Source organism: Podarcis liolepis, assembly GCF_965112155.1.
Source record: "Podarcis liolepis genome assembly, chromosome: 6".
Classification (NCBI taxonomy): Eukaryota; Metazoa; Chordata; class Lepidosauria; order Squamata; family Lacertidae; genus Podarcis; species Podarcis liolepis.
Window position 1 is genome coordinate 13,653,980 of NC_139559.1, and position 20,646 is coordinate 13,674,625.

The 20,646-nt window shown below is 43.7% G+C and overlaps 1 protein-coding gene and 1 long non-coding RNA gene across 2 annotated transcripts in view; both read right to left on the bottom strand.

Annotated features, from left to right (window-relative positions):
• The window catches only part of LOC310708929, a 135,083-nt gene extending 124,743 nt beyond the window's left edge, over positions 1–10,340 (bottom strand). Inside the window, exon 1 of the long non-coding RNA XR_014527226.1 lies at positions 9,613–10,340. This is a non-coding gene — a long non-coding RNA (uncharacterized lncRNA). The remainder of the gene's footprint in view (positions 1–9,612) is intronic.
• The window catches only part of EDN3 (endothelin 3), a 527,748-nt gene that overhangs the window by 44,008 nt on the left and 463,094 nt on the right, over positions 1–20,646 (bottom strand). The window lies entirely within an intron of this gene.

Consider the following 20,646-nt stretch of genomic DNA (forward strand, 5'->3'; position numbering starts at 1 on the left):
GCTATCACTTCTATTCAGGGGTGTATCTAGGGTTTGATCAGGTTGGCTCCCACCAAGGGCACAGGCCCAGGGGGCCACAAAAATTCTGCCTCTTCACTCTGGTTCGGAGTGGCAAGGAGCCCACCCATTTTCCTTGCCAAGGGCACAAGAGAGCCTAGGTATGCCTCTACCTTTGTTTACAGAGCTTCAAAATAATAATAATTCACCTCAAGGAACACATATTAGTGTGCATACCAAGGGCGACTATAACCCTGTACAATATTATTTCTTTCTGTGTACATGAACATGGGAGGAAAGAGCGGGATTGTCCAAAGTAGCCCCACCTGACACCGGCATCTGCAACATGAATATCTGAAGGGAGGGGACCTTGGTGTGTATGGTGGGACATGGGAAAACTTCTCTGGGATCTAGAACCCAGAATTCTTCAGTGTTACCGATCCCAAGGAAACTTTTGTGCATATAACCATAAGCATGAAGGGCCCCCTCTCTATAGACGTTAATGCTGAATATGTGGGTTTTGCTGAAGGGACAGTCACGCTCCTTGGCCCATTTTCAATGCACATAGCAAAAAATAACACCCGAATAGAACTTACACCTATTAATTGGATCAACACCAACTCTGGTTGTAATTCGTGGGCAGTCATTTAATTTCATCCTGATTCTAATTTTTAAGCTGTATTTTAATCAATTGTTTGATTGTGTTTTAATGTATTTGATATTAACCGCCCTGAGCCTGGTCTTGGCTGGGGAGGGCAGGGTATAAATAAAAATTTACTTACTTACTTTTAGATACTATCAATTGTATCCAGTCTGGAAATTAGTTGATAACAATAATTTGCAGATAGTGCTTGGAAATTATCTGCCTTGTAAATAGTTGTAAAACTTGACATAAGCAAATACTTTGTATTTGATACTTTCCTGAATCTGTTTTATTTTAATGGACTAACAGTAAGCTTTTCTGTTCATGCGCATTTAATTCTGAGATTAATGATTAATTTCATATGCTCTGTGACATGGATAAAAGGGCCCTTTTTGTAATCAGACAGAAAGAAATATTGTTACCACATGCAATTCTACTGTGATAGCAGCTTCTAAAGTATTTTGAGATGGGTGGTATTTCTTCTCTCTTTCATCATTTATAAATTTAGATTGGTTGCTTTTTGATATATGATTAAAGACTTTTGTAGTTTAAAAAAAAATCTTTTGAGAGCATGAGGTTCTAATGGTTGAAATCTAGAAATAAAACAAGCATCCTTCACAAAATAAAGCCATCCCATACACATCATAATGGTGGAGAAAAAACTAAGAAGGTTCAGCATAATTAGAGCCAGAAACTTAGATTGCTATAACTGTCACTAGTTTTTGCTTTGGATGTGTTTGGTTAGTTGTTGGAAAGGTAGCTTTTTCAAAGATGTAAATGGTACCCAGAGGGCATCAAATTTCCCTTAAGACAAGGCAAAGCAAAAGATCCCATTTTGAAACTGATGTTTGAAACCAAATTCCCTTTGCACACCCCTTTGTAACAAATGGGAGCAACACAAGAACACTTGTTCTTTGGCCCAGCTCACTTTTCATTTCAATTAGGTATACAGTGGTACCTCTAGATACGAACGGGATCTGTTCTGGAGCCCCGTTCACATCTAGAAGCAAATGTAACTAGCGATGGCATGTCTGTGCACACTTCTGCGCATGCGCGTGATGTCATTTTGAGCGTCTGCGCATGCGCAAGCGGCGAAACCCGGAAGTAACGCACTCCGTTATTTCTGGGTTGTCGCAGAGCGCAACTCGAACGCACTCAACTCAAAGCATATTCAACCTGAGGTATGACTGTATGCGGAAGAAATTCCCGGGGGATTGTGTCAAACTCTAGGGTACTGCAAACACTTGCCATATGTTAAACTTTATTATCTTAGTTACAGGTAGGTAGCCATGTTGGTCTGCCGTAGTCAAAACAAAATAAAAAAATTCCTTTCAGTAGCTCCTTAGAGACCAACTAAGTTAGTTATTGGTATGAGCTTTCGTGTGCATGCACACAACTTAGTTGGTCTCTAAGGTGCTACTGGAAGGAATTTTTTTGTTTTTATTATCTTAAGTACAACTCTGAATTCTGCAGGGACATTTGCCATAACTGCTCCCCTGCTAGGTCCCTAAGCCCAATGCCCATTCCCTGAATTCTAAACCTGACAGGTAACAGAGTAGCTAATCGTATTGGTACTATTCTCTCTAGGGGTGATACCCAATGTCAGACCCTATGAATAGGACTTAGCTGAAGTTTTCCCAGCTGTAGACAGAAGTTACAAATCTGTTCTCTTTCCATCAGCTGAACAACGCAAAAGGAATGAGAAGAGGGGAGCGGTATCCATTTAAAGCAGAGACAAGGGCAAAACAATGTGGAAAGTGGAACAGCTGAGAAGGGTGATACTAGAATACCCAAACTGAGCTTGTAGTAGGAATCCCCAAGACAAGTGACTTCAACACATTCCATTTTCTATATTTAGAATATCATAGAATGGCAATGCAAATTCATCCCCACAGATTTCTTTAAAATGTATTCGTCAAATTTGGCCTTTGTTTCCAAAACAGAGATTCAGAAGTTGCTATATCAGAGTTGTCCCACAAGCATCTCTTTCCTGAATACAGGTCACTCTATTTCTGTGTTAATTATATATATAACAGATAACTGCCCTTCTGTTGCCAGACCTACACTGGAAAACTGTACCTGTCTTCATTATGCTGCCTTTATTCATATTTTCAGGTAACAGAGTCAAAATATTTTATTATGGAAAACAGGACATTTTCCATATTATTTTATGCATAGTTATAGACTAGAGCACTCTCCCATAATCAGTTCACAATTAGTCTTTTTTGGTAATAAACCACTCATCAGCTTAAGTTGCTGCAAGCACCAGGCAGGCCTGTTTACTTTTATAATATATAATGCCCCATTCTCCATTCATAGAAAGTGATTCTCTCAGCATGCACAACATCCATCAAAGGACAAATTTCCAGGTTTGAGTGTTTCTTTCTGCAACATCCATTGCAACACTTAACAAAAGACAATGTTTCCCCTTTCCATTTAACTACTGAATATATTTGATCAACTTTCTATTATATAAACCTTGCAAAAACCATCCTGTTATTTCAAAACACAGTGCAAATAGCTCTCCGCCCCACAAGCACCATCCAGTAGCCACAGTGAACTCCCATCCCTTTGGAACGAAAACAGCTTTCCAGTTTGTGGGCATCATTTGCACACAGGCCTCTCAACCTGCAACAACTTTCTGTTTATAAATTAAACCCTTGGCATGAGGCTCAATCAATCTGTTTTATTTCTTCTCTCGGGTGTTTAGGTCTCTTTGGGGGCCTCTCTTTGGTGGATGGGAAAGGAAAGGTCATATATTCAAGTGTTAGATTGCTAGATTGATGGGACACTGCTGTGGGAACAAATGAGAGGCTTTGGGCATGGGGCTGGGGCCTGCCTATTAATAAACAAAACAAAGGGGAAAGGGAGTTTCCTGCAACTGTTCATACCTCACTTTGGGCAGAATCCAACAAAGTCACTACAAGGGTAGGACGACTTGTGCCACAGAACTTCCCCTCCCTTCCTCTCCCTCCACATCGACTCTGGATGGTTAGGGCAAGAAGTGTGGCGCAAGGAGGGGTTGTTGTGGATTTTCAATTAATCACTGTTTAATTAACTAACTGCAGCATTGCAGTTAGATTAATCATTTCCAAGTGTTTCCAGATGTTCCTAACCACATCCAGCTTCTTTGGCTCATTATAATGTTTTAACGTTTTGCCGTAGAGTATCCTGGATATGGTCATAATATATAAAATCTCTGTCTGGTGGGGTTTTTTTCACCCCACTCCCTTGGGCCTGTGTATAATTTAATAAGCCTAACAAATGGCCAATAAGAGTTACCTGGATGCTAAATGTATCACCCACCATCTCCAGCACCATTTCCCAGAATTCCCCTGCAATTTAGAGCATACCCACCCAGTGGTGGAGGAAGAGGAGTGCGGGGGGAGCGCATCGCCCCTGGCAGCGCAATCCCGGTGGGGTGCCATCGCAGCTGCCCCCCCACCCGTGCTGGGTGCCACGCCCCTGTGGGTGGCATGCCACACCCCCAGGGCGTGTGCCACACCCCTGGGAGGTGCGCCAGCCCCGCCCCACCTGCTCTCGGCCCCCAGTACCGGAGCATGAAGCTTCCATGTGGTTTCTCAACATAGCCAGCCCTTTCCATCACCTGCCTTACTGATTTGTTTGCTTTTCCACGGGGTCCAATACCAATGAGCTGCCATCTTTATGCAGCTTTCTTTATATGAAGTTGGTGTAATTTAGAAAAATGGATGAAATTGCCCTAAGTGCTTGGGCCGGGTCTTCAGCAGCCATCTCCCATGTCTGGATTCTGTTTAGAGAAGTACACTAGCTGGACTGGGTTGGACTAGATGACGCTTGGGGTCTTTTTCAGCTCTACTACAGTTCTGTGATTCTATGATACTCAGATACATGCATAACATGTACTGGAGTGAAATCCCCTCAGCATGTGGGCTGATAGTAATATCATTGCTTTAATTTATACTTCATGGCACATCAATGGACCAGTCACAAAACCAGATGAATTACCAGTTTGTAATTCTTCCTGAAGTCAATGAGTTTTCCAGCCTTAAGATGAGCTCTAAGTTTTTTATTTTCCCTTTGAATTTCGAGGCATAAGCATCTTGTTATGGCTGTTTCCTGGAATCTATTCTATGAAGCTGCTTTTAATTTTTCTCTCTCTGCTTCTCACATCTTCCTTCTGCCTTCTTAATGTATGTTTCTAAGGCGAGACAAGTGGCTACTTTATTTCCAATTAAAAGTCCACATAAATCCTTCAATTTAACAGCACTGTATATTGAGCAGATTTTCAGGGCAGGTTACAGCTCATAGAATTGACAAAGAGTGATGTAGAAAGGTACTATACAAATTATTTCCAGAGCTGCAGCAATGTCAGTATGTTGCAGCAAAAATGGGGGGGGGGGGAGGAAGAGTCTTATGAAGCCTTAACAGACAGACACTGACAACTTTGTACTTTCAACCTATGGGGTTCTCCACATGACTGACAACACAAATCACATGACTGACAACCCCTTTTGCCCAATGCACAAAGTTCTGGGGGTGCATTTAAAAATACTGGGAAATGATATACAATGAATTGAAAAAAATGTTTAAAATGAATTTTGTTTAACACCCTGAAGCCTTTTTGTTAGGTATCTCAAATCAATAACTACCAAAAGAAAAATGGACATTATTTATATATGTTACAACAGCGGCAAGAATCTTGATTGCACAATACTGAAAGACGGAAGAAATACCATCAAAGGAACAATAGGAAGAAAAATTGATGAACTATGCAGAATTGGCTAAGCTAACAGATAAACTATGAGAGAAAGACAAAAAGGACTTCAAAAGAGTCTGGGAACCATCTACAGTTTATTTTCAGAAACAACAGAATGGACTGGATTCACTGGCAGGATTTGAACAAACGTTCACAATTTCATTTGAGGAACAGATATTTCAGAGAAATGATAAGGGATTTTATTTTTGTGTAGGAAAAGCAGGAAACAATAAATAAAACTAAATAACTCAGCAGAGGGGGAGTTGAGGGAAGTCCAGAAGAGGGGAGGGAGAATAATTGTAAATAACATGATGAATGAGATTTGTATCATTATTTGTTATAAAATTCAATAAATATTCATTTAAAAAAAAAGTGAGTGACTTGAGGTGAGTAGTTATGCAGATAGAACTTTAAGCACCAACAGCTTGGTCGTAACTCCAGCTCCATGACACAGAGACCAGAATGGGGTGGGGGAACAGAGAAGGGAAGGGAAAGTAAAAAAAAACATTAATAATAATGTTGCACTTAGCCAACCACTTGGCAGGGCTTCCCAAACCAGAAAAATGAAACATTGTACCCATTGAGAACAACAAGCTGTGTCAAACGAGGTCTCAGCTATGCACCCTCCCATTCAGAATCCAAAGAAGCACCATGTGTGCCTGACACGTGGCTACAGAGACTTCCCAGGAGTCCACAGGACTCTTGAAGCCTGTTCCTCTATACAAGCATAGCTCAGTCAAAAAAGGGTGGATACTCTCTCTCAAAAGTCATTGGGGAACTCACTTGTGTATGCGTGCCATTTTAATTAATTATTTCCACAAGTCTTGGGTCCTTGAAGGGAAAATTGGATTGGCTAGAGCCATCTGCTCAGAGGTTGCTCTTCTTCAGCAAACCACTTCATTCTTCTAATCCTTTGTCTAGGGGGAATATATTAATGCCGACCACTACCACAATCAATTGCACTTCTGAAGTTGCATTTTCTATCCAAACCACAAACTGTAGTTGCCAGGAAAATGTGACAAAAACATCCTTTTCTACACAACTGTTGAAGACACAGCAGCCATGCCCTAATTGGCATCTGGTCACCCAAAGGCAAAGAATGCCACGAAATTTTAGAACAATAGGGCTTTTCTGAGAGGGCATTTGGCATGTTTAGTACAAACATACCTTGCTCTTCCGCGGTCAAGCTTATGGGCAAGGGAAAAGGAGGAACAGTTCTGAAAATTCATATTACGGGTCGGAAGCTATCTGTGGCACTAATGGGCTGTCCCATGCCACTGAAAAATATTCTCTTCTCTCATCCCAAGAGCAGTTTTGTTTGTTTAAGTTTGCTTTAAAAAATTAAGCTGAGTAGACACATCAAAACATTCATGGAATGCTTTTTAAAACAACTTAAATTGTGAGCGGTTGGGGCAAGTTTAGCAAGAGAGCCAGCATGCAGGACTCACCTTTGCTGAAGTTCAGTCTTGGCAACACAGAAGACCTAATGATGGTTCATATGACTTTGGAGGTGGTGATGAGTCTTCTCTGGATAGGATGGCAGTCCCTCCAAATGTACAAGTTTACAGCTGTATGATATTGCTGCATATTCCGGCCCAATCACCTAAATCCGGCCCATGGACAGTCTGGGAATCAGCGTGTTTTTACATGAGTAGAATATGTCATTTTATTTAGAATGCATCTCTGGGTTATTTGTGGGGCATAGGAATTTGTTCATTCCCCCCCCCAAAAAAAATATAGTCCAGCCCCCCCCCCGCCCGCAAGTTCTGAGGGACAGTGAACCAGCCCGCTGCTGAAAAAGTTTGCTGACTCCTGCCCAAAAGGCTGGGTTCTATAGCCTCTCTCTGTAAAGTTTGAAATAAAAAAAGAGTTAGTTTGCATTTCTGGGTAAAGAGAGTATTGATCTGATGTGTAGAACTCTTTCCTATTCTAATTAATTCAAGAGGGTTCTGGAAGCTTCTCTGTGTGAAAGAATCTGGTGCAAGCTGGAAGTTTCTAGCTGACACGTAAGTTTCTATTCTGCCTAGAAACAAGCAGAAGGTTCATGATGTTTGGGTTATTCCTTCAGAGAAGCTGAGTACAGCTGGCTTAAACTGGTTCTGTTATTTCTTCTGTCCAGGTCATGCTGACTATAATAGTAAGGTCAGAAGGAGCCTGGGTTTCTTTCTCTTTCTCTCTTCCTTCTGGTGTGATGTTCTAGACATAGTATGCTTAGTGTTAAGGTTTTAGTCTTATTGCAAGTTATTGTAAGTTTAAGTCAAGTCTGCTGCAACTGGATTTCTTATGGACAGTGCCAAACCGGAATGTATTGGATTTGTGACCATTATGCTCATTTGCCTTCAGTAGCAGTAAAGCTCTGCTGGATGAAATATTAATTGCCTCTGGTCTATTTTTTGGGAATCCTGCAACATGTTTAAGTTTTTACTCTGCTAACTATATGTTGGAATCTGCTCAGGATCAATATGAGTAGAATGTATGACAAAAAGGACTGTAAGAAGTTTTTCCTTGTCTTTATACTTTCCTGGGCAACCAGCCGGGAGCCGCTGACAGCATCATGATACCATTTTAGCCTCACGAGAAGCCTGTGCGTTTGGTTACGGTGAGATGCTGTAACTGTCCCAAGGTCATCCAGTGAGCTTCATGTCTGAACAAGGATTTGAGCCCTGGTTTCCCAGGACTTTGTCCAACACCCTTTAACTACTACAGGCTTGGTGGTTCTGATGCAAAAATGTTATCTGAATTGCCGTGGAAACTGGTTAGATGCTGAGACAAACCTGGTCCTCAAGTAAATGACAGGGCTGAGGAACTGAAACAAAACAGAGCCAGCAAGACCCAGCCAACATCCATTCCCCAGCTCATCATCAAATTATTTACTCTAAAAACTATGCATTTGCAAATTGAATGTGCAATAGCTGCATTAATTTAAGTATTGTTCTCATCTGCTTTCTGTTATAAGCTAACAGCATTCACAAAAAGACAGCATCACTTATGAAAACAGCCTTAATAAGTAGCTGTTCCCATTCCAAAAATCTAAACAGTGGAGGGTGGAGGGGTGCTGTGCTGTTGTCACCGTAGTAACCCTTTGCTTACTTCAGTCAGTCCGGCAACTTTGCTGTTTATTTGAAGCAAGTGGGATTTTTAATGAAACAAAATGAGAGCCAAGAGCCAACCTATAAGACCTGCATCAAATTGAGTAAATAATCTTGGTAATTTTGCTCCAGGACATATGTTCAGGTCCTTCCAAATTCAATACAAGTAGTCTGTCAAAGCATGCAAAAGCATAACAATCTCCAAAGCTGCTTAAACTCAGCTGACGTAGCTCCGTCTAGAAAAGTCAAAACCCTTCAGGATACAGAATAGACTGTCTTGCCCCCACAGTCCCTCCATATTTATTCATGGGATGAGCACTGTTAGTAATGTAACCCTAATCTACATCGGGATCTGATGTCCTGGTGGATGCTGCCACCTGAGGCGGTCACCTCATCCTGCCTCATGAGAGGGCCGGCCCTGCCTGCATACACACCACCCATTTAAAGCACTTGACTTCCCCCAAAGAATCCTGAGAACTGCAGTTTACCTCTAACAGAGTTACAGTTCCCAGCACCCTTAACAAGCAACAGTTCCCAGGATTTTTTGGGGAAAATACTGTACTTTAAATGTACAATGTATACACAGTCCATCTCCCCCTCAACAATACAACCTAGCTGCTCTCTCTTCTTCGGTCATTTGCGCATGCTTTCCTTATAATGCCTTGGCCAAATAAACCACCATTCCTGTTCCACCCCCTCAGAAATACTTTCTCCACACCTAAACAGCACGTTCCTCTCACCCGGCCTCTGAAATGGGGCACTGAAAAAACCCGCTTCTCCTCCTTGCCCCATCAAAATTCTTCCCGTTCAGCCTCAGGAATGGAAATGTGCCCCCTTGAAAAGAGGTGTCCACACACAGAGAGGAGGGGGAGAGGGAGGGAGGAAGGGAGGGAGGGAGACCTTTCCACCTATTTCCATGTTTCTTTATTTTAATCTAATTTAAGCAGAGCTAGAAAATTTCCAAACAGCTGCAGTAACAACAACATTAAAAATGCACACAAACATGAGGACCCTGCTAAAAACTTACCTGGTAATTATTTAAGAACACAAGAGAAAGCTTTTTTTTATTTTACAAACATTCCTGCCGTAGTTGTGGTATAGGGATTTATTCCCCCCCCCACACACACACAACTTCACATAATTACATTGAACCACATGTACCGTTTTGTAGCCTTAATTATTTTTTCTTCTTCTTCATAGTCTTCTTTGTTTTCCATCACACTGTTGTCAGGAGCACACCTTCAAAATTCAGGACAATGTTTACTTTACCAAACTATGTATTTGGTTCCAGAATTACTACCCTGGTGATTCTGTGGAGGAGGAGGGTGCCCTTCTCAATTCTTTTCTTCCCAGCTTCTATGCCCTCTCGCATATAGAGTTACACCTCTCAGTACATCCCTCATTCGCCTTTATTCCACAGAGTCTGTATCCATGGGTTATTATTTCCCATTGACTATCTCCTTTCCAGGTTTCTAGCCAGAGAGGCTACTGGATCCTCCAATGGCAGAGCTGGATCCGGATTAATTCATCAGTTTCTGTCCCTGTGAGTTACAGGCATCCTTTCTTTACTCTCTTACCTTTATAGCCCAATAGTACTCATGTCCCTGTTCCTCATGTGCATGTGTGATCCAGCAATTCATGTAAAACAACAACAACATAGGCAACAGTCCCCTAGTGCTTGTGAGAGATACTTTCAATGATACACCATTAGGGTACTGTGAAGGCCAGCTTTTTCAGTCTTGTGGCTTTCGTTTTCTTTTAATCTCCAGTGTGCTAGCTGCCTTTGTGTTTATATCCAGATTGCTTTTATTAAAAGCCCCCTGTTATTTGCAAACATGCTGTGCAGCTGGGAAGGAGCAAACGGAGCCTATCCCTTTCCCACTCGTTAGCCCGCGAACAGTAACTAGAAAGGATTGGGAGGCACGCAGCTAAGCAGAGGAAATTTTTTGACAGGAAAGCCCTCCTGCTGAGGTACAGTTTTGTTATGACAAACTGCAGGCTTCCCCTGCCAATTATCTACTTAGCAGGAGAAACCTCTCCTCAAGTGCTTTGCTGCTGGGCCTGCTGTGTGCAGATAGATCTCTTAAGTATTAGTCCTGAAGAAAGGATTGACAATGGCATTAAACATAATGCCAATTAACTCTAGTGTTTACTACTCAATCTTTAGTGCTTTTGTTTTGGAGGAAGCACAAAATATTATCATTAGTGTGTATGTGTTTTTATATAGTTCTTACTGATATGGAGGGCACGTCCTCTTTTTTTTGCTGCCTATCATAGCCGTTTTGTGCTATGACGCTTATAAGAATACCTGCATCTCATTTTTAATGAAAAAAAAGTTGTTATTGTTGTTATGCCTTTCCTCCAGAAGGAATCCAGAGCAGCTATCCTCTCACCCAACCCCACCCCAGAAACACCTCAGCACGTGTACAACCGATTCATTTCGTTTTGCGTTGCACTGACAAACTTCATTATTTAGGAAGTTTTCCAGTGACTCTAATTGCTAGGACTTGGAATTTTTTATTTTTATTTTTTAAAGGCCCTGCAAAAGAGCAGGCTGTTGCACATGCATATTTTTTCTGTCTGCAGCAGCTTATGCAAGTCACTTTATAATTAAGTTTCACAACACCAGAAGCAATGCCACGTGAAAGTCATTTGATATCTTTGGGACTGCAGGGCGCATAATGTGTTTCCTAAGCAAGAGAAGCAGAAGAATTTGCAACAGCCAGGATGAGAAACCTCTATAGAAGAACCAAGAAGAAAAGGGGACACAGATTACGGGCTCATCCACACTGCCACTTGTCCCAAGCCTAGAAAGCACAGGTCTGAGCAGTTTTCCCCTTGCCCTGCTCCTTTCCCATGGAAAACCCACTCTCTGTCTCTAAATTGGAACAAATGGCAAGCCACAGAAAACCCAAATTACTCCAACTGATCTCTAAAGCCCTGTTTCCCTCTGGGGGAAAGCAGCAGAACGAGAGGAAGTGTGGATAAGCCCTAGCTGTGGCTCACATGGGAGAGTGGCAGAAGAAAGGGTAGGTCATGTGAAGTGCAATATAGAATGTGCCAAGTAATTCATTGTTTGCTAAAGAAAGCTGATAATGCCAAGGTTGCAGATTCGATCCCCATAAGGGACAGCTGCATATTCCTGCATTGCAGAGGGTTTGTTTCCCAAACTTGGGTCTCCAGCTGTTTTCAGACTACAATTCCCATGATCCCTGACCACTGGTCTCGCCAGCTATGGATGATGGGAGTTGTAGTCGAAAATCAGCTGACAACCCAAGTTTAGGAAACACTGGAGTAGATGATCCTCAGGGTCCCTTCCAACTCTATGATTCTATGAACATAGGGAATTCTTAGAAACCTGCGAAATATCTCTTCCCACGCCAGAATTCAGTGCCTGAGCTCCCACCCACATTATCCCCCATCGTGGAAGACAAAATGCCTGCTAGAATAAAAAAGTATTCCATACGTGCCAGAAGTTCAACAGAGAGCGGGGCCTGTCTGACTAAGCTAGAAGAGAGTTCTGTGAAATAGGGTCCACAATACTGGATGCTGTTGTGGTCAACATCACTATACTGTAAATTGTGGACCGTTTTGATTGCACTAATGGCCTGCTTGTAGGCTTCCCATGAGCATCTGGCTGGCCACTGTGAGAATACTGGACTATTGAAGCCTCTGGTCTGATCCAGGAGCAGACAAAGGGGACGGATCCTGGTGCATACCTGGCCTACCAGCAGCAGCGTTGCTGCACTTATCAGGCGTGAGAGGCTGGTGCTGTGCAAGTGCACTGGCGGAGCCAGTCCTGCATTCCCACCAGTGCATCCGCACAGCGCCAAACTCCCCTCCTCCTTGCCCCTCTCCCTCATCGCAAGTGTGGTGTTTCCGCTGGTGGGAGGCCAGGTGTACACCATGGCCTCCTCATCTGTTCCAGCATGGTTCCTCCTGTGTCCTTATGCCACCGAACAGCTGCTGAGATGGTCATAGAGTTGGAAGGGACCCTGAGGGTCATCTAGTCCAACTCCCTGCAATGCAGGAATATGCAGCTGTCCCATATGAGGATTGAAGCTGAAACCTTGGCATTGTCGGCACCATGCTCTAACCCAGGGGTAGGCAACCTAAGGCCCGGGGGCCGGATGCAGTCCAATCGCCATCTCAATCTGGCCCTCGGATGGTCCGGGAATCCGCTTATTTTTACATGAGTAGAATGTGTGCTTTTATTTAAAATGCATCTCTGGGTTATTTGTGGGACATAGGAATTTGTTCATCCCCCCCCCCCCATATAGTCCGGCCCACCACATGGTCTGAGGGATGGCTGAAAAAAGCCCATGGCTGAAAAAGGTTGCCGACCTCTGCTCTAACCAGGCTGAAATGCATGGCCAGACACAAGCCATAAACTATTTTCCCTCCATCTCTGTCTGGCAGGCAAACTGCCCATTTCACGGAACATAAAATATCGGCTTCATGCAAGGAAGACTTTATGTCTGACAGCCAACATTACACACACTTTCTCTCCTGGATCATTTTTATACGCAAACATCTTTCTTTCTCACCATTCTTGACTGCTCTGTCCTTTGTCCCTTTCTCAGCTGTTCCATTTTTACTCCCTCCCCCTGCAACCCCTCTACTGATCCATTTTTAACCCTCCCATGGGCCCTGGCTGTTTTTTTTTTCATTCTCCCATTATGTACCTTTCTTTCCACTACGAAAGCACAGATGCAGCCAGGCCTTGCTATCTCCTCTTCTCTGAGCCCATGCTCCCTCCTGCTGGTAGAATCCAATTAAAACTGTCCTGTCTCGTCTAATAGGATGCTACCAGCAGAGAAAACTGCCTTCTCTTTTGGTCTGCTGGCCAATTAGGCTTCTAAGCAGGCAGTGTTTTCAGTACTTGTTCAGGGAAGTTTTTAATGTGTGACATTTTAATGTATTCTTAATCTTTGTTGCAAGCCGCCCAGAATGGCTGGGGAAACCCAGCCAGATGGGCAGGGTACAAATAATTTATTATTATTATTATTATTATTATTATTATTATTATTATTATTATTACTACTACTACTACTACTACTACTACTACTACAGTGGTACCTCGGGTTACATACGCTTCAGGTTACATACGTTTCAGATTACACACTCCGCTAACCCAGAAATAGTGCTTCAGGTTAAGAACTTTGCTTCAGGATGAGAACAGAAATCGTGCTCCGGCAGCACAGCAGCAGCAGGAGGCCCCATTAGCTAAAGTGGTGCTTCAGGTTAAGAATAGTTTCAGGTTAAGTACGGGCCTCCGGAACGAATTAAGTACTTAACCTGAGGTACCACTGTACTTGGGAGAGCGACGAGGAATTCATATGGCTATTCTAGTTCACAATCTGGCACGAAAGGGACTAGGGAGCATGGCAGGCACCCTGATAAATCTTGGGGCAGGGGGCACTGGTGCCCATGGGTGCTATGATGGGGACTCAAGTATCTGTTTATGTAAAGAAGGGGCGCAGCCAGTTACTAGACAATGTTGTTCTGACTGTGGGTGCTTAAAGGAAGGGATTAGACACAGCAAAAGCTGCAAGAGGTTGGGTTTCTCTCCCCGCACCCTAAAATACTACTGCCATTGGTTCAACTGTATACACAGTGTTGTGAAACCAGATGGTACAGCAGACTTTTGTACCTTTCTCTTACTTGGTACAGCATGTCAATTTTCCTGTTACAACAGGAAACAGCACTGATTCGTGATAAAAAGGAATGTTCTTCTACTTTTAAGTAGCGCACACGCCAAAGTGACCAAAAATTAGAGCTTTGTTCTCACAAATGTTCCTTTGACTGGTCCCATCCCTCCCACTCCCTGTTCAGCCAATACGTTTGTTCCTGAATATTTTGGAGCCATTCCCATTTTAATATGGTCTGCCTATTGCAAAACTCTTGCCACAGGACTAAATATGCTTTCCCGTAGTTTTAATTTAGTATGTAATGTTATCCCGTCCTTTCCTGGGGGGGGGGGGACTGGTATTTATCAGGGGGGTTTCCCTTACAAGTCTGCAATTTCACAGCACCTTCTTTGTCTTGTCTGCTGATTGGAGTTGGGTTAGCTTCGCGCAGTGTCAGACAAGGGAACATAAACCTGATCAGATTCTTCTTGGCACAGATTACATATAGCTGTGGAAGCCTGGGGCTTTTGCAGGAGGCAACACTGAAGACAACTCCTCAAATACAGTACAGTTGCTGAATATGGCATGGTATACTATTATGACAAGCTTTGTTGTTGTTGTTGTTTAGTCGTTTAGTCGTGTCCGACTCTTCGTGACCCCATGGACCAGAGCACTCCAGGCACTCCTGTCTTCCACTGCCTCCCGCAGTTTGGTCAGACTCATGTTTGTAGCTTCGAGAACACTATCCAACCATCTCTTCCTCTGTCGTCCCCTTCTCCTTGTGCCCTCCATCTTTCCCAACATCAGGGTCTTTTCCAGGGAGTCTTCTCTTCTCATGAGGTGGCCAAAGTATTGGAGCCTCAGCTTCAGGATCTGTCCTTCCAGTGAGCACTCAGGGCCGATTTCCTTCGGAATGGATAGGTTGGATCTTCTTGTAGTCCATGGGACTCTCAAGAGTCTCCTCCAGCACCATAATTCAAAAGCATCAATTCTTCGGCGATCAGCCTTCTTTATGGTCCAGCTCTCACTTCCATATGACAAGCTACCATTAAGCTAATATGTGTGGTGGAAGAACGTAGATCAGGATCTAGTTGGTTTCTGACTCCCAAGTGCTTAACAATGGCAGCAACCAACCTCCCCCTTGAAGCCCTGATCTTTAGTTACTCAGATGTACATGTTAGGAGTATGCACAGGGCACAAAATCTGCTGTATCTCTATGCCTTTAAAAAATATGATCTATTTCTCAGTTGCTCTCTGTTCTCTCTGCTTCAGTCTCTATGTAGGTTCTGAGCCACTCTGTATAAAAGCAATAACTTTTCTCCCTTTGGGCCAAAGTGGATAAAATTTACAGGCACACACTTCCTCTAGAGTGGACTAAGCCTGCCAAATTGCAGACAAATAAGTCCAGGCACATTTTGTAGGGGGAAGTAAAAAGGATCCGTTTTCCTCCATAATTCATAAGGGGTGGGAGTGGGAGTTTGTCTCTTTCTTACTCCAGAACCACTAAAGAGCAAGAAGAAGTCACTTAACCCCAATGTAAGAAGCAGAGTAATACTACGAGAGGCAGCATGAGATTTGGTGGCCAGAATGTTGGCTTTGATTGTTGAACCACTGTATTCAAATTTTCGCCCATCCAAAAACTCATAGGGTGGCCTGACTACAGATCCTCATCTTTAAACTAATACATTACTCACAGGAAGATCACAGAATAAATTGCTCAGTTGCAAAGCACATGCTTTGCAGATTCAATATCCAGTTAATTGATCTCAGGTAGCACAAGCAGGAAAGACTTCACAAGGGTACAATGCTGGGCCAGACAGATGGGCCGCTGGTCTGATGCAGATTCAAGAATGCAAAGCATTTTGCTTGCTACCAAAGAGCCTATGATGGATGAAATTAAAAGCTTCCATCAGTGGGGGGGGGTGTTTCTGGGACAGTTGCTGCCGTATGCTATGCAGGTTTATGCATGTAAATGCCTCTAAGATTGATGGGACCAGGCACCCCAACTCCTGGAGCGGAGGTGTCTTTGGCCCCCTCAATATCTGAGGGGCAGAGCCAAATGCAGCACAGTTCAGCGTCTCACACCTCCTGAGCACAAGAGAGGAAGCGGCGCCATACTGGGCTCTGCGCTTGGTCTCCTCCTGATGATGCAGCGTTGCACGTGTGATACATGTTGTGCACACGTCACACACACATGGTGCATGCCAGGGAAACAACATCATGCGCAGAACATGCGCTGGGACCCCACCCACCCACCCAAACCTGGGTACAAGGCGGTGAATGGTTCCTACTGCAAAGTATGTCTGCACTGGATTTTAGTCTTTTTCACTCACAGCCAGATTTAGAACCCAAAGATGGATGAGCCTGTGATGGTTGCCAAGCCACTGGATTCTGTGTGTGTGTTCTCTCAAGTAACTGCTGCAATGCTTCATATAGCTTTGCTTTTGTTCATATTGCTTAAGACCTTGTAGCTAATTAAATTGTCACATATTTGCTTGTGGAGAGGAGACAAAGAGCAGAGCACAGAAACATACAACAGCCTCATGAAGCCAATTACAAGAAAATGTATCTTTATACTTTATTTATTTGGTATGTACTGTGCTTGGTTTGGGAAGAGTTTCAGAAGCCCAGATCTCCAGGGTCTTAGTTGGACTGGGTCAGTAGCATTGGCAACCAGTACTTCCGTGATGACTATGCATTGCCTTCAGGGTCAGAGAAACTAGGCCTCTCATAATGACCACTTGATGAGAGACAATACCATGTTGGCAGCTACTGCCACAATGTCCTGATTATACATGTCCCAAAGGGTTCTAGAACCCCACTCAAGAGCTGGAAACAAGGCTGGCCCAGCTTTTGAACTAGATCCTGTAACGGTTCCTTTAATACTAGTTTGCTCTGCCGCAATTAGCATATGTACCTTCATACTGAGAAAAAAAAGTCTGCTGATTGCTGCATATCAGAAACAGAAGGAGGCCAGGTTGCTTTTATCTAGGTCCTGCAAAAGGAATTTCATAGGTCCTGCAAAATCCACAGCAACACTACCTGCTCTTGAGCATTATCTAATAGAGTTTTTCTTCTATTAAATGTTTTTGTACTACAACTCCCAGCTCGAGACCCAAGTTTTGGAAACACTGGACAAGCTAAGCATGCCCAACTCCTCCAACCATTTCTCACAAGGCTTGGTTTCTAGACCTTTGATCATCTTGGTTGTCCTCCTCTGAACATGTCCAGCTCTTGTCAATATCCTTCTTAAATTGTGGTGCCTGGAACTGGACAGTACTCACAGTACTCCAGGTGTGGTCTGACCAAGGCAGAATAGACTGGCACTATTACTTCCCGTGATTAGGACACCATAATTCTGCTGATGCAGTCTAGAAGAATGTTAGCTTTTTTTGCTGCTGCTGCTGCATCACACTGCTCACTCGTGTGGAGCTTGTGGTCTACTAAGACCCCTAGGTCCTTTTCACATGTACTACGGGCAAGTCAGATTTCCCTCATCTTATATCGGTACAGTGGTTATTCTAGCCTAAGTCTAGAACCTTGCAATTGCATATATTGAAATTCATTTTGTTCATTTTGGCCTGGTCCTCTAATCTGTTAGGGTTATCTTGAATCCTAATTGCTTCTTCTGTAGCCTTAGCACCCCCTCCCAGTTGGGTGTCACCCACTAATTGGATTAGCATCCCCTCAATTTCTTCCTCCACGTCTTTTATAAAGACATTATACAACAACAGGCCCAGGACAGAACCCTGCAGCACTCCACTTGTCACTTGATTCCAGGATGATGAGGAACCATTCATTAGTACTCTTTGGGTTCGGTCAGCCAACCAGCTACAAATCCACTTCACAGTTACCTTGTTCAACTCACATATTACAGCTTCTCTGCAAGAGTATCATGAGGGACTTCGTCAATGACCTTACTGAAAGCAAGATACACACTATGTCCACAACATGCAAACTGAACTTTTGCAACTGCCTGGCAAACGTTGGGGATAAGTGAAGCTGGAAATGATTGTCTGTATTTCCCTAAGGGGAGGAGTGACTCGGATGGGAGCCAGAGATTCTACACAAAGGAACCTTAATGTTCTTTTAATGGCTGTGGATGTTTCCTGCATGGGCATTTTGCCTGTAAGGGTAAGGTCTCCCAGACCAGAGTTTGGCAGAATAGCAGTTTGGAGAGATCTGAGAAAGATTTGAGAAAGAAGCATCTTGGGGTGCAGGATCCTTTTCTGGGCAACTGATATAGGTTAGTGGAGCTGCAAGTGACACAGCTGTGGAAGTAACCTTCTGTGCACACTTACTTGGGAGTAAGCCAATGGACCACAGTAGGAGTGGACGCCTGAGAAAACTTGGCTGTGTTGAGTTGAGAAGTATCTGATTTAAAGAATAGTGGATTACTGAAACAATGGCCTGTTCCACATGTCACAGCAAAGCTTCTTCTTTCTTCTTTGGCGATCACTCATAGCCGAGTAAGTTTGTCTTCCATAAACACTGTTTTAACAATGAGTCTGTAAGTGACTGTGGAGGCCAATTCTGGACCCACACATCCATCCACAGTGGGGACATTGGTATCCAGGTGGGAGATGATCACGGTATGGATTTGCCAAGCGTGCCTTCCTCTTAGCACGTTTCTCCCTTGCGTTCTGAGTTCAAGTGTCTTCAAAGTCCATGACACCTTTGGTAAAGGATGTTCTCCAGCTGGAGCGCTCGCAGACCAGTGTTTCCCAGTTGTTGGTGTTTATACTACATTTTTTTAGATTTGCCTTGAGACAGTCTTTAAACCTCTTTTGCTGACCACCAGCATTATGCTTTCCATTTTTAAGTTCGGAATAGAGTTATTAACAGCAAAGCAGTTAACAGTTCACTGAGAAAGTGAACATCCGGGCTGTTTTGCTCCTGCCCGCTAATGCATGGAGGCTCGATGATAGCATCCAAACTAGGGATTGCGGATTGTTTTGTCCAGACAAATTACAACTAATAAGCCATTGGTTTTATCAGTGTGGTTTGCTTGGAGAGAAACAAACCGCAAGTCCTGGTCCGAGACATAACACTAAGGCAGAGGCTGAGGCTTGTTTCTTCCCAGTGCAAACAGGGTGGAGCAAAATCAGGAGTTACAGTTTAACCGTGATCTGCAAACATGGTTATAATAATAATAATAATAAATTTTATTTATACCCCGCCCTCCCCAGCCAAGGTCAGGCTCAGGGCGGCTGACAACCAATAATAAAAATGAGTTGAATGAATACAACCTAATAACAAAATTAAAATACAACATTAAAACATTAAAACAATTAAAATGCAGCCTCATCACAGGAGGAGAAAGGAAAAAGAAAGAGGGGGAGGGAATCAAATTGACTCCAAGCCAAAGGCCAGGCGGAACAACTCTGTCTTACAGGGCCTGCGGAAAGAAATCAGATCCTGCAGGGCCCTGGTCTCATGAGACAGAGCGTTCCACCAGGTCAGAGCCAGTGTTGAAAAAGCTCTGGCTCTGATTGAGGCCCAGGACCTCTAGGGTGTTGCTATTTATGGACCTTAAGGTCCTCCGTGGGGCATACCAGGAGAGGCGGTCCCGTAGGTAAGAGGGTCCTAGGCCGTGAAGGGCTTTAAAGGTCAAAACCAGCACCTTAAATCTGACCCTGTACTCTACCGGGAGCCAGTGCAGCTGGAAAAGCACTGGGTGAATACAGTCCCATGGCAGAGACCCTGTGAGGAGCTTCGCTGCAGCATTCTACACCCGCTGGAGTTTCTAAGACAGCTTCAAGGGCAGCCCCGCGTAGAGCGAATTACAGTAATCAAGCCTGGAGGTGACCATCGCATGGATCACTGTGGCCAGGTCGGGTGGGAAAGGTAAGGGACCAACTGCTTGTGAAAGTTGTTGGAGGTTTTTTGCCCTTCAAAAAGTGCTCTATAAATGCTAAATGCATTATCTGACTTGGTGCCCCATCCTCTACTCTCACATGTGTTGTTTGTTGGCAAAATCATGTCCTACAAATCTCGCTTCCTGGTTGGCCCCTAGGCAGTGGGATGCATCCACCACTGTGTGTATCTGTTGTCATAGATAGTGTTGGATGCGACCCCACTCTCCAAGCGGTGCAAGATTCCGGGAGTCCCAGGAGCTCAGCCAAGGTCTGTGTTTCCTTTTGGAACAATCAAGCACAGCAGAGACTACGGTACCTTTATGATATATAGTTTATTTACACACATATACAACCTGAGCTTGCGATGGAGGGGTTCATGGCATTAACACCACAAAGGGGTCGTTTCTCCCTTGGGTTCAAACTGAGATCAACCGTTGCTCTGTCTCTCTAGCTTTTCATATTGCTCCCCCCCCCCCCCCGTGCCATCACTAAGCTTCTAATTCACATTGCTCCTAACTCTCTACTCTAAACTCTGGCTTTGAGAGAGGGGCCTATCCATCTGCAGAGTGCTTTGATGCTTTGTTCTTTTAATGTCCCATCATCTGGGGCTTATCACCTCAAGAGGAAGCTAGTGTGGCTTAATTAGCTTTTAACACTTGTTAGATCCAGGGATTAGTCTGGCACAACCCAG